General features: G+C 48.0%; 1 long non-coding RNA gene across 1 annotated transcript; it reads left to right on the plus strand.

The window, feature by feature from the left end:
- On the plus strand, nt 1-10,977 carry LOC140695108 (uncharacterized). Its single transcript, XR_012070794.1, has 4 exons — nt 1-275; nt 729-868; nt 5,307-5,525; nt 10,712-10,977. It is a non-coding gene; the product is annotated as an uncharacterized lncRNA (long non-coding RNA).
- Nucleotides 10,978-12,276: the final 1,299 nt, after the last annotated feature.

A 12,276-nucleotide genomic window follows, 5' to 3' on the forward strand; every position in this document is an offset into this window, starting at 1 on the left:
GCCTTCCCTCTGCTCCTCCTGTCCATGTGTCTCCCTCCACTTTTCCCCGCCTCCCCTCCTCCTCCCCTATTCTCCCTCCCTCGGTTCCCCTTCTCTCTCAGGACCCAGAGCGGATCGCTGGCCCTCCTGCGCATGCGCAGTTGCTGCCAGCTGGACCGCGGGTTGGAAGCTCCAGCTCCGAGCCGGGGATCGGCCCCAATGGCTTCTCAGCTCTGTCGCCCTGTAGGCCTTTGGCTACTGCCTGGGGCCGGGGCCTCTGGCTGTGGAAGTGCAAGGTGAGGGGATATCGGGAAAGGGGTGAGGCGGCTGCGGGAGGGCGGTCGGCGTGTCACAGCCCCCCAGGGCGCCAGTCAGCGTGTGTTCAGCTGGATTGCTCGGGCCAGACCCCTCTGCCCGCGCCACCTGCCCCGGCGCCCCGGCCACAGCTGCCCAGGGCCAGGTGTGCCCCTGCCGCCTCTTGGCCCAGCCGGGCTCCCCTCAGTCCGCGGCTGGCGTCCGCTTCCCCTCTTCCGCCCGCGAGTCCTCCCCTCCCGGGCTTCCTCTCCTAGGCCGCCGACCCGTCCCCACCACTGGGCGGGCTGTGTCCCGGGCGGGCAGGGTCTGCACACCCGGACGGGGCGGGCGGCTTGGGCTGGGGCTGGGGCTGGCCTCCGAGCGGGGCTGCAGCCCGCACCCCCCCTTTCCCTCCCCCCTAGGGCTGCCCTCCTTTCCCTTTCACCCTCCCTCAGGACCAGCTCAGTGGCGTGTGTGCTGCTCCCCGGACTGAGAGCCCCTGGCTGTAGCGCCCAGCTTCACCTGGTGGAGTCGGGAAAAGGGAGCATCAGTGCTGAGCAAGCTTCTGTCTCCTCCCTCAGTGTTTCTGCCGCAGGTAAGTATCTTGAACACTTTTAGGTGTTATGATGGCGGTGCTTGTTGATGTCACGTGTTTTTATAGTGAGAGGGATTAACAGTGGTGAAAGCAGGGCTTGGTTCTGTTAAAAATGAGCTGAAGGCATGAAGCTGTGATATCCTCCTTCCTTCCCTCTCCAAGGGTGAAACGTGTGACAGTCAATTTTAAAAAGATAGTTACAGTCCCTAGCTAGCCCAGCCCAGCTAGTGTGTGTTAACAGGAACAGCATCACCAGAGGCCTTGGAGACCCAGGGATATTGCAGTCCTAAAGAACTCCTGGCACAGTTTGGTTTGTATTGGTTTTTTGTTTTTCTTAAATTGTGGGACAGACTAGTGGTATAAAAAGAAAAATATTTGTCAAGAAATATTTTTTCATATAACAGCGTTATTGTGATATAGTTCACACACCATGAAGTACATCCATTTAAATGGTAAAATTCAGCAGCTTTTAGCATATTCACAGTTGTGCAACCATTATTATTCCAGAACGTTTTTATCACTTCAGAAAGAGCAGTGGAAATTAATGACCTATCCACCCCTCCCCAGTGGTGGTTCTAAAGAAATTTCTTGGCTAATCTTGACCATAAATTCACTTGTTACATTCCAAGAAAAATCTGGTAGGAATTCTAATCAGAATTGCAATGAATCTGTCTATCAAAACAGGAAGAATTAACGTCTTTATGGCACAAACTTCTTCTACCCATGAATATATTTCGGACCCTATATTTTCCTCTGTCCAGAGCCTGGCCCATGGGAAGTCCTCACTACTTGTTGGGCTTGTGAATGATGAGATTCTATACATCGTTAGTTGCAGCTGTAGCCTTTCACAGAAGAGAAAAGAAACCTCAGTGAAGCAAGTGACTCTCTGATGGTCAGAAAGAGTGACAGCCATTGCTGGAGTGATCCAGTGGACTTGGTGTTTACAACCAGAATTCTCCACCACCTACAGCTAAGGGGATTAGAGTGTTCTTTTATTTTTTCTTAATGGCGTTGCTTTTATTTTTACTTATTTTTTAAATTATTTTTTATTTAAGTGTAGTCAATTTACAATGTTAGTTTCAGGTGTACAGCAGAGATTCAGTTATAAACATATGCATATGTATATACATATGTTTTAGATTGTTTGTAGTATAACTCATTACAAGAAATTGAATATAGTTCCCTGTGTTATATAGCAGGTCCTTGTCATTCATTTTATATTTACTAATTTGTATCTGTTAATCCCTCCTTTCCTGCCTGCTAAATACAGTTTGCTTTCTATGTCCATGAGTCCATTTATAGGAGCACCATTTTTCCTAGTAATATATGCTCTTTGGCTGCTTTCAGTTTCAGTAATTCCATCTTATCTGTGGGCGCTTTTCTTCTGGTTGCCTTTATGTGGTTTGCACACGTGGTAATAGAGATCTTTATTTGGGAGAACTCCAGGTCTCGTGTAGTCCCTGGTACAGAATGCCCACTGAATTGATGATTGAACTGGGAAAAAAGCACAGTAAATGCTGGAATTTCCACTATGGTTGAGAATTCCAGGTTTCAATAACCTGTTTAGACAACCTTACTATTGGCTGCACCCATACTGGGTAATTTGGTGGAAATTCATGGTATGGTGGTGTAGAGACGGGACCTTATATTCTTCTTCTCTTTCTATTTTCTAACACTCATTTTCCTGGGCCTTCCAGATCCTCCCCCAGAAGTGCCCAGGGCTGGCTTAGTGCTGCACTGAGGCAATATTTGTTAATAACGCCCTTTCCTCTTCTCCTCTGAGCCTCCGTTTCTTTCTGTGCACAATGAGCGCTTAGACTAGATAAATACTTTTCAGTTTCTTTTAAAGCCATGTTTCCTTTGAGAAACAGAAAATGCAAATATCTCCTCTCAACCCAACCCTTTAGATTTTGGTATGTCCTCCAAGGAGTGACATAGCTCTTTGTGAAAAATTGATGTGATTTTGATTGCAGGTGACACAGAAAAGACTCTTCAGAGATTTATTGCAGGGAGAGGGCAGGAAAGAGGCAGTATGTGACACTTTCTAGTGTGAGCAACGGAGCAGGGACTTGGATTTAAATACGGTGTCTGACGTGGCCTCTCTCTAATCTTGTAGAATGTGATAAACTTCTCTACCTCAGTTTCTTGATGTGTCAAGTTGGGGTGATAATATTTTAAGGCTTCTGTGAAACATTATACAAATAAGACATTTTTGTCTCGGTAGAAACAAGATCTGCTAGGGATTCAGGGATTTGTTTAAAAAAAATTCTTGTCCATAGCACTCTGTCTGTGTGTATTTAGAAGTTCCTGGAGGGTGAGGGTGAGTCTAAAGTCCATTGTGGAACATGTGGCCCATATTTCTCCATGTCCCAGTTTACCCCCTACTCCCCAGTCCTCTTCCTCAGTCCAGGATGAAGTTCCCTAGTAGATTTACACAGAGGTCTTGTGGAAATGGCTTTTCATTTTATTGTTTCACCAAGAAGGGCTGCCATCATGATCTCTGTGGTCAGGTTTTGAAGGGCTGCCATCATGATATCTGGTAAGAATTCTATGCAATTTGGAGTTCCAATTTAATGAAAAGAAAAAAATTACAAATAGAAAATTAGAACAAGGGTGGTGACAGGGGCTCTTTTAAGTGGACACCATTAGCTTTGTTAGCTTCAGGTGCTGTGGCCTGTTGCCACGAGGACCCATCCTCTTGCTCTGAAGTTGGAGGGACTAGTGGGCTCAGTGGGAATGTTAACTGAGTGTATCTCATGGGCTGGGCATTGTCCTATTTGTACTGTGTGTTCCTTATTTGAGACAGTGAGCTCACCTAACCTCGATAACCTCTTTAAAATATTAGACTTTTAATTTTGAGATGTAATGTAGATTCCCATGTGGTAGTAAGAGATTATATGGAGAGGGCCTATGGGCCTTTTGCCCAGTTTTCTTAATGGTTCCATCTTGCAGTGTTGGGGTACAATTCATTACTGACTCACTAACAATTTGAGGTTTGTGTTATTGCCCTTATTTCTATTCATGATTAAACTGGGGCTTCGAGAAGCACGCAGGCCTGTCCAGGTCACCCACATTGTTAATGCAGAGTCGGGTGAACGTGGGCTTGGGATTTCCAGGCAGTACCATTATGATGGTTTGTGGCAGGGAGCAGCATTCACTTTGCTTGTTTATTCATTCATTCAACAAACATTTATTGAGTAAACTCTGTGGGTCAGATGCTTTCATAGAGTTATCTGATTCTTCAGCAGTACTGAGAATCAGGTAATGTTTATATTTTTTAATCTGAGAAAATTATCTCTGAGAGGTTATAACCCCCCCAAAGGAAGTATAACTCATAAAGGAGGGATAGAACATGTGTACAGTCACCTCCTTTTATGCAGGTGGTACCCTATGCATTTTACATTTTCAAACATCCGTAATCCAGATATATTCTTGTAAGGCAAGGCTTTTTTTTTAATTGAAGTATAGTCAAGTTTACAATGTTGTGTCAATTGCAAGGTGTTTTTTGACTTTTGAATTAAAAAATACTTTTTCAGGAGGGAAATTAGGTGTATTTATTTGTTTGATTTTTTAAAATGAGGTACTGGGTTTTGAACCCAGGACCTCGTACATGCTAAGCATGTGCTCCACCAATGAACAGTACCCTCTACCCCAAGGCAAGTTTTCTTATCCATTATTATGAAGCTTAGGAGTTCAAATAAATTGAATAGGAATCCAGATCTTTTGATCCTACTGTGGTCCTTCTCTTTATATTCTGCTGAAGGGGGTTGGGGAAGCATTTCCTTTGTTCATTTCTTTATTCAGCATTTTTGAGCAGTGACTTTGCATCAGGGCCTTGCTAGGTGCTTGGAAATAGAAAATAAGAAATGACCTTTCTCTGCAGAGGCAGGAAGCCTAGACCAAAAGCTGGGTAATGTGATCCGAGCTACAGTAGCCATATGCAGACTCTGAGCACAAACTGTACCCTTGGATTTGCTTTGGCTTCCCTTGTCTTCTGGCTGGTACACACCAGGTCACCGCAACCCAGATGGGCCCGTAGCACACAGCAGAGAATGTACCTCGATCTCCTCTCCCCTCTCGGCAGGGCCTGCAACATGAGCATCCCTGACTACGTGCAGTGTGCTGAGGACCACCAGACTCGTCCCGTTGTGGTCCAATCCATAGAGATCATCTCAGAGGAGAATTTCTTTTGCATCTATCAGCTACTCACCTCGGTTAGCCATATCAGCCCTTGTGGCTCCCAGTGGACACTCTGTATCCACTACAGGCACCGCTATGTGCCCGAGAATCGGTGGAGCGTCTTCCAGAAACACCCCAAGGTCGTGGGCCTTGTCACCATTACCGAATGTCTCTCTGCCAAGGCCTTCGAGAAGCTCCACATGCAGAGGAGCTGTATGGTGCATCGCTTAATGACTCTCAGCTTTTTGTCTTTGTGCAGCATGGGGAGGTAGCCGAGCAGACACGCACCGACGTTGCCTTCAATCTAAGAGTACTGCAGGGTGGTGGAGAAGAGGATCGAGGACTTCACTGAGTCACTCTTCATCTTGCTCAAGTCCAAGTGGCTGGATGGTGGCCCCAAGAATTCTGGGGACAAGATCCCCCTCCCCTGCATCCCGTTTGAGAAGGAGGACTTCATGGGACTGGACACAGACAGCAGGTAAGTTTACCTGGAAGCCAGTCCACCTTGGCTGTGTGCTGGATTGCTTCCCTACATCCAGAAAGGGATCAGCAAGGAAGAAGTCAATCTTGTAGCCAAGGGGGGAGGGAGGTGCAGCCCGCCGGTTTCCAGACATTTCAAAGTGAATCCGCCTTTATTTCAGAGAGATCCTTTTAGGGTTAGTGTGGACACTTACTCCCGCTTTACAGCCAGGAACATGGTGGGACCCCTGGAGTTGCTGTCCAATAAAGTAGCCAAAGCCACATGCTAGGAGCACTGGGGAGGAGGCTGGACTCAGCTGAGATGTACTGTAGGTCAAATGCACATCAGACGCTGAGGCTTGTCTAGTAAAAGTACATAAACTATCTCTCTACTTCCTATATTGATTACATGTCAAAATAATAGTATTTTACATACAGTAGATTAAGTAAGATCTGTTCTTAAAATCACATTCTAGTATTTGTTTTTTGTTTGTTGGTTTGTTTCTTTGTTTCAAATTTTAAACGTGGCAACTGGGAAACTTTCTTTACATGGCTCTCATTTCATTTCTGTTGGGCAGCCTGTCCTGGTACATGCTCATCCCTTTGCTTATAGATGAGATGCTGAGCCCCGAGAGGCAGAACGAGGCGCTGGTTGAGCTGCGGCTGGAGCCGCTGTCACCTGCCTCCCAGGCCCAGCACCTTTTCAGCTCAGGCCGTCTCTTCCTGCCCGACAGCCACCATGCCAAGTTAGGACATCAGAAACACCGCCAGGGACTTCCTAATGAACTCCTTATGCAGGGAAAGGCGTATCACGGTGTATGGGACAGAGCAGGGAAATGTTCATTCCCACTTTGTCCCTGTGATTAAGTCAATGGCCCCACTTTGCCTCGGAAGTACAGATGAGCTCTTCTGGGCTGCCTACCCCCCACCTTCTGCTCTGTTTCCCCGTATATCTATCATGTTTTCCCTCGGGCTGAAGAGGGTGAGATGCCTTTGCCGAGACGTGGTCCCCCTTTGCTGGGGTGAGTGAGGGAAGCTGTGTCCCCCCGGCCTACGGCCTCGGTCCTTGAGTCTGGAGAGGGCTCATGGTGGTCCCACAGGTGGCGGTCAGAAGACCTGGCATGTGCTACCGGGCCCGCTTTGGAGGTGGTGCTCTGTGATTCTTGAACTTACCTAAGATCAGATCCTACTTTCTGGTTGTTGGTAAGTTGGAGGAGAAGATGCTAGGGAATTAATAAAAAGAATGTCTAGACCAGCCCTGTGAGTGAGAAGCACAGGGGACACTAGTCCCACCTGCGAGAGCCCACCTAGCAGGCTCTGGATGAATTTTCTGTTCCTCCCCAGAAATACCTCTATGGCTTAAGGAAGAGGAGAGGCATGTCGTGGCCATGATCTGTACTTGTCCTCACAGGGCCCTGTGATCTACATGCCCGCACTCCCCATCTGCTTCTTGGAGATGAGCTGGCATGTTTAGGAGCCTGGGCACTGCTGAGGGCATAGCTCCCAGCACCGTGCTACACAGAGTCTCGCTCCGTTCACCTCATCTGTCAACTCCTGCTGAGGCCCCAGACATTAGTCAAGGTAGGTGCATCAGCGAAACCTAAGCAGGGACCACCTTCTCCCCCTGGACAGACTGGTGAGTGAGCAGTGGAAGCCTGGAGCCCTGCCCCAGCCCCCACGCCAGTGCCACTTCTTTTGTCATAGGAGGCACTGGTGACATTTTTGCTCAACAAATGCTTGTCTCTGAGTCTGCAGACCCACCAGAGAATGCCAGCTTGTTTTTGCCTTTTGAAGTCTGCCCTTGGGACTTGGCGGAGTAGCCGGATGTGTACTTAGCCCACAGTGGTTCAGCGCATTAAACCTGCCTCGTTGTGGGTCTGTCTATTCTGGTACCATAAGGGCTCAGCCAGCATCTGAACGTCATTGAGATAACGCGGCCAGTGAGCTCGGGTCAAGCACATTCTCCTCCAGTCACTTTTACTCCATTGTTTCTTTTACTATTCCACAGTCATTAATTTTTTAAACAATGCTTTGGTGCAGGAGCAGAGCCTCATTCTCTCCTGCTACTCTTGGTGGAAGTGAGTAAAACGGTCCAGACTGAAATGCGACAATAATTTGTAGCTCAAAAGCTGCCTAGTCGCTTGTAGGTCGAATTTTGGTTAGGGGAGCTGAACACGTTGTGGTCCCCCGGCAGCGCCGCTCCCCTCAGGCCCCTGCTTTCCCTTGAGCAGGAGGTGAGGTTGGGCCTCACCATCCCCGTGTCCCTGGCCTCACACACTCACATAAATTCTTGTACATGCAGTCAAAATTATTTTTGTTCTTGTGTGATTCTAATTTTCTCTTGTTCCTCTTTTCCTTTTTCTTTACTCCTTTTTCACTTGTACTGCCCAGTGAGCATGTTGTTGCTTCTGAAAATGTGGGCTGTGCACACCCTGCATTGGAAATAGCCAGATTGCCCTCCGTACAGTCTCCATCGCTTTAAAAAGCAACAACTTAACAGCTGTTTTGATCCATCTATTATCTTAGTCATTTTTTATTTTCTAATTTTTTGGAATATTTGCTTTGTTAGCTCATCACCCACTGGTGTTTGATACCTGTTGAAATCCTTGCTTTTGAGGAACATGTTTGGTCCTCCTTTTATTTAATGACAAATGCGCCCTTATTAAATTTGTTTCATTGTTTTGAAGAAGTAAGATGTGAATTGATTTAGTCGGCTGCTCAGGGATTCTTTTCATGGAGTATTTAAACTTGTAAGGTCAAACCCTGCAGCATTTTGCTCGATTCCTGCTTTTACACAAACGTGCTCAGCACGCGGTTCCTGGCTGTCGCTGTGTGACGTGCGTGACGTCGCTTCCTGGCCGGCGGTCACTGGTGAGGATGTGGCCGCCATGGAGGTGACAGCTGCAGGGGACGCTGTTGGAGGAAGAGGTCACCGTTTGGTTCTTTAATTTTTTTTTTTGCATTCAACTTCCCCGTGCCATTTACTTTACTTTGCCTTCATAAAGGGGCAGAATTGGGTCTAAAATCCATGCCACTATTTTTTCCCTTTACGAGGCTGGTTTTTCTGAGTATCAGGACAACATGGCCTTCTCCTAAGTAGCTGGCTCACCTGGATCTGTTGGGCAAAGGGACTGCTAAAAGGGCCGTAGCTTCCTCTCTGCTCCAGCCAGTGGGCATTCAGAGCTGGGTCTGTGGTTTGCCTCAGCAGCCGTGCAGACCTTCCTGCCTCGGCCTTTACTTTTAACCCATGTTGGCAGTAAAGAGCTGAATCCGTTTCTGTTGCAGCTGACGCCCACCACGTGGGCCCCCTAACGTGTCGTTAGTTTGTGGTAGTCAGTCCCCAACACCCCAGTCAACAATGAAGGAAGATGATTTGTCCAACACAGGACCTTGGATTCTCAACCCTACCCTGGTTCATCTCACCTGGTGGAATTGTTTGGCCACCACCATCATGCTGACCATGAGGCCTTGTTTCTCCTTTCATGCTCTGGTCCAAATGTGGACACTTCATTTTTCACTGAATTTGTCTCGCTTGAGACAGGCCAGAATATCTGAATGAGTCCATCACATTCTGGGTGGGGAACAGAACAGAAGTAAGTGTCGCAAGTAGATGGAGTCTAGGCTGTCCGGGTTGGCAAATGCAGGCTGGGATCTGTGATGGCTGGGCTGTACACTGGACACAGGCCTTTCCCATGGCTCCTGAGAGCCCATGAGTTGAAGTGATAACAGCCTTGCGTGGGTTCCCCCATCCTCATCTGCTAATTGGCAAGTGTGTCTGCTAATTAGGAGCTCCCCCAGACCTCGGGCCCTTCAAAGCTCAGACCATGGGAGAACCTTGAGTCCCTTCTCCTGGGCCTCCTGTGTGAGAATCCACTGCCTTCTGAGGTGAACAGCGGCAGGAGATGCCTCCCCCTCCAGGGAGCACCCTACGGAGGACTGTTAGTGCACCATGCTGTGAGCTTGTGTGTTTCCGGCCATGGTCCCTACAGAACTACACTTGAGATGGGCTTATTGATGGAGATAACAGGACTGATTCCAGGGCAGGGCCTGGGGGAGGGAACAGTGGAAATTGAATGTGACCTCAGACACCTCGGTGGGTGCTGGGGCTGTTACTAAAATGGGGAGTCTGGGAGATACCTGCCAGGAATGGAATTCTAGAGTAAATGGTGGACATGAGGCATTTTTAAGATGCCATTTGTCATCCAAATTAGGACTTCAAAGAGGCACTCGGGTCGATGAGCCTGGGGCTCAGGAGAAGGAGCCGGAATAGAGATACACGTTGGGAGTCGTCATTCTTAGCTGGTGTTCACAGCCTTGCATGTGAATTAGATCGTCTCGAGAGCTGCAGACTGAGACTGAGGGGGGCAGGGCTGTGTCTTGGTTGGAGGAAAGCCCAGACCATACAGCTCTGGTGTGTCAGTCAGTGGCGTTTGCCATTTTCAAAGCAATGCCAGTTATCCTTAAGGGGCCAGGGGCTGGGCAGGGCCAGCCAGGAAGAAATCTGAAGGGAGGGTCGTGGCCACGTGTGCGTCTTGGGAAGGTGCAGAGGCTGCAGTGTACGGGAGGGTAGACTCCTCAGAAGCTAGAGTTGCAGTGAGGAGTGGGGAGAAGTTAGTCACAATCACCTGTGAGGGAGGGAGGGAGGCCTAGGGAGCCCCACCTTACCGGACTCGCTTTCCCATGAACAGAAGGCAGTCAGACAGAGGATCTGAGGTGAGAAGGGATGGGCACTGGGAGGGGAGCCAACCTGGAGAATGGTGCTTGCAAAATTCTGGAATAGTCTCCCTGAAAAATAGAGTTAAAAATACCCAGACTCTTAAGAACATTGTTAGTGACTTGGGAGGAGGCAGTTGTTTTTCTGGCCTCCTAAGGGTAAGGCATGTATCCAGGGATACACAGAAGATACGGGCAGTCTGTTCCGGGGGCTTGATCGTTACCGGGGGAACAGTGCAAATTTAAAGGGGGAGAAGGGCAGCGGAGGGAAACTAGCCAGGCCCCGTGTCAGGTACCAGTCGGCCGCCCTACTTGCGTGTTTCATTCACATCCATGCCTCCCAGGTGGGCGGTGGCAGCCCCCTTTTGGGGATTGGGAAGCCTTCTCAGAGGGGTTACAGAATTGGTCCTTTTAGCGACTAGTAAATGCTGTAGCAGGATTCAAGCAGGGCCTTGTCAGAATTCAAGGGCATGTTCTCTCTACTGTTTCCAGTACTTCCCTGTTATACCTGGAATGGTGAAGTGGGTCAGTTTTGGAGCCTTTCAGAAAAAGTATGATTTAAGCGCCTCTGGACTGTTTCACAAAGCTCAGCATTCTTTGATGGTTCTGAAGCACGCAGTGATTTTCGTCCCAGAGAGGTAACGTCTAACTCCTTTGATGATGACGTGGTTGCAAATGGTGTACAGGTGCAAAACCAGACTTTGCAGCTTCTGAAGGGAAACTCTCCAGTTCTCCCTTGGTCGGCTTTCTTCCACGGGATGTAACTGTGCTGCAGCGTAGGCCTGAGCTTTCCATATGGAGTGAGAGTTTAATATCCGATGTTAGCATAAAACGGTCAGATGAAGAAAATCGAAGTTGACAATTTATTTTTGGGTTTCATTAGTCAAGATATACTATCAGTTAATGGCCCATATAGCAAATGAAATTGAGTACAGGACATTGCATTTCTTACTTTCTATTTAGAGTTCTCTTACAGAATAATGTTGCCTGCTTTGGAACATCAGCTCCACCACTCACGGCACCTATCAGTGTGTTGGTGTGATTGCATTTACAGAGTGAATGTAATCTGGGCTTCCTCAGCCCCAAACACTTCAGTGCAGAATCACGGGCTGTAGACGTCTGTTAGTCACGCAAATACTTCTAAAATTATATGATTCCAGAAAAGAAAGAAGAGAGAGAGATTGCCTTTATCAAATTTCCTTTCAGTTCTAAATGAAAACTGTTGTTGAGCAGCTCTGGTTTCCTTTGGATAAGAATATATACATTTCTTTGCATGTAACCTGGGTTTTGGGCTAGAACACCAAGTTCTTGCTGTCCACAAGCCACAAAAATAGTAGCCAAATGGCACACGTGTGAAATAGTTTATACTTTTTTCTGAGAAAGTATCCTTGAATTTGGGACTTGGGCTGTGATTTCTGCTTTTTGATTCCCCCACCTGTCTTGTAATCTCTCACTCCTTCCCACGTGGTTCCCAAGTGTTCGTGGTCTCAAAGGAGCGGGCAAACACCCAGTTGGTCACCATGTACTGCTGCTATAGATAGAGCCCAGACAAGACTTAAAGGACATTATCAGAGAGAACTTCCTGGAAGAAATGGGCTGTACATTCAGTTGTGAGGACAGAGTAAGAGTCAGCCAAGAGAAGGAGTCAAGAATGTGGCTCAGGTCGCAGGTGCAGCCCGGGCAGAGGCCTGGAGGCTTTTGGCGTGGGGACCCGGGGAGAGTGCCCTGTGCGGTCCAGGGTGGAGGGAGCCCCTGCTGGGGAGGACACTGGAGAGAGTCCGGGGTGTAGGGCTTTGGAAGAAGTTGAGTTTTACTAGAACTGACACAGTAGGCAGTGAAGGGTGTCAACAGAAGTGACCCTCAGGGAAGGTACTTCTGGTTTTGCTTCTGATATACTACAGACAAAAGGGTCGGGACGGGTGAGAGCAGGTATGTCTGTCCCTTTGAGATCCAACCCGTCATTCATTTATTCATAACACGTGCACTTCAGTGAGTCTAGGGGAGAGAGAGTGTAGCCACATAAATAAGCAAAATGTATTTGCTTCTTGAGAGCTTAG

The sequence above is a fragment of the Vicugna pacos genome, unplaced genomic scaffold (genome assembly GCF_048564905.1).
Source record: "Vicugna pacos unplaced genomic scaffold, VicPac4 scaffold_140, whole genome shotgun sequence".
NCBI lineage: Eukaryota > Metazoa > Chordata > Mammalia > Artiodactyla > Camelidae > Vicugna > Vicugna pacos.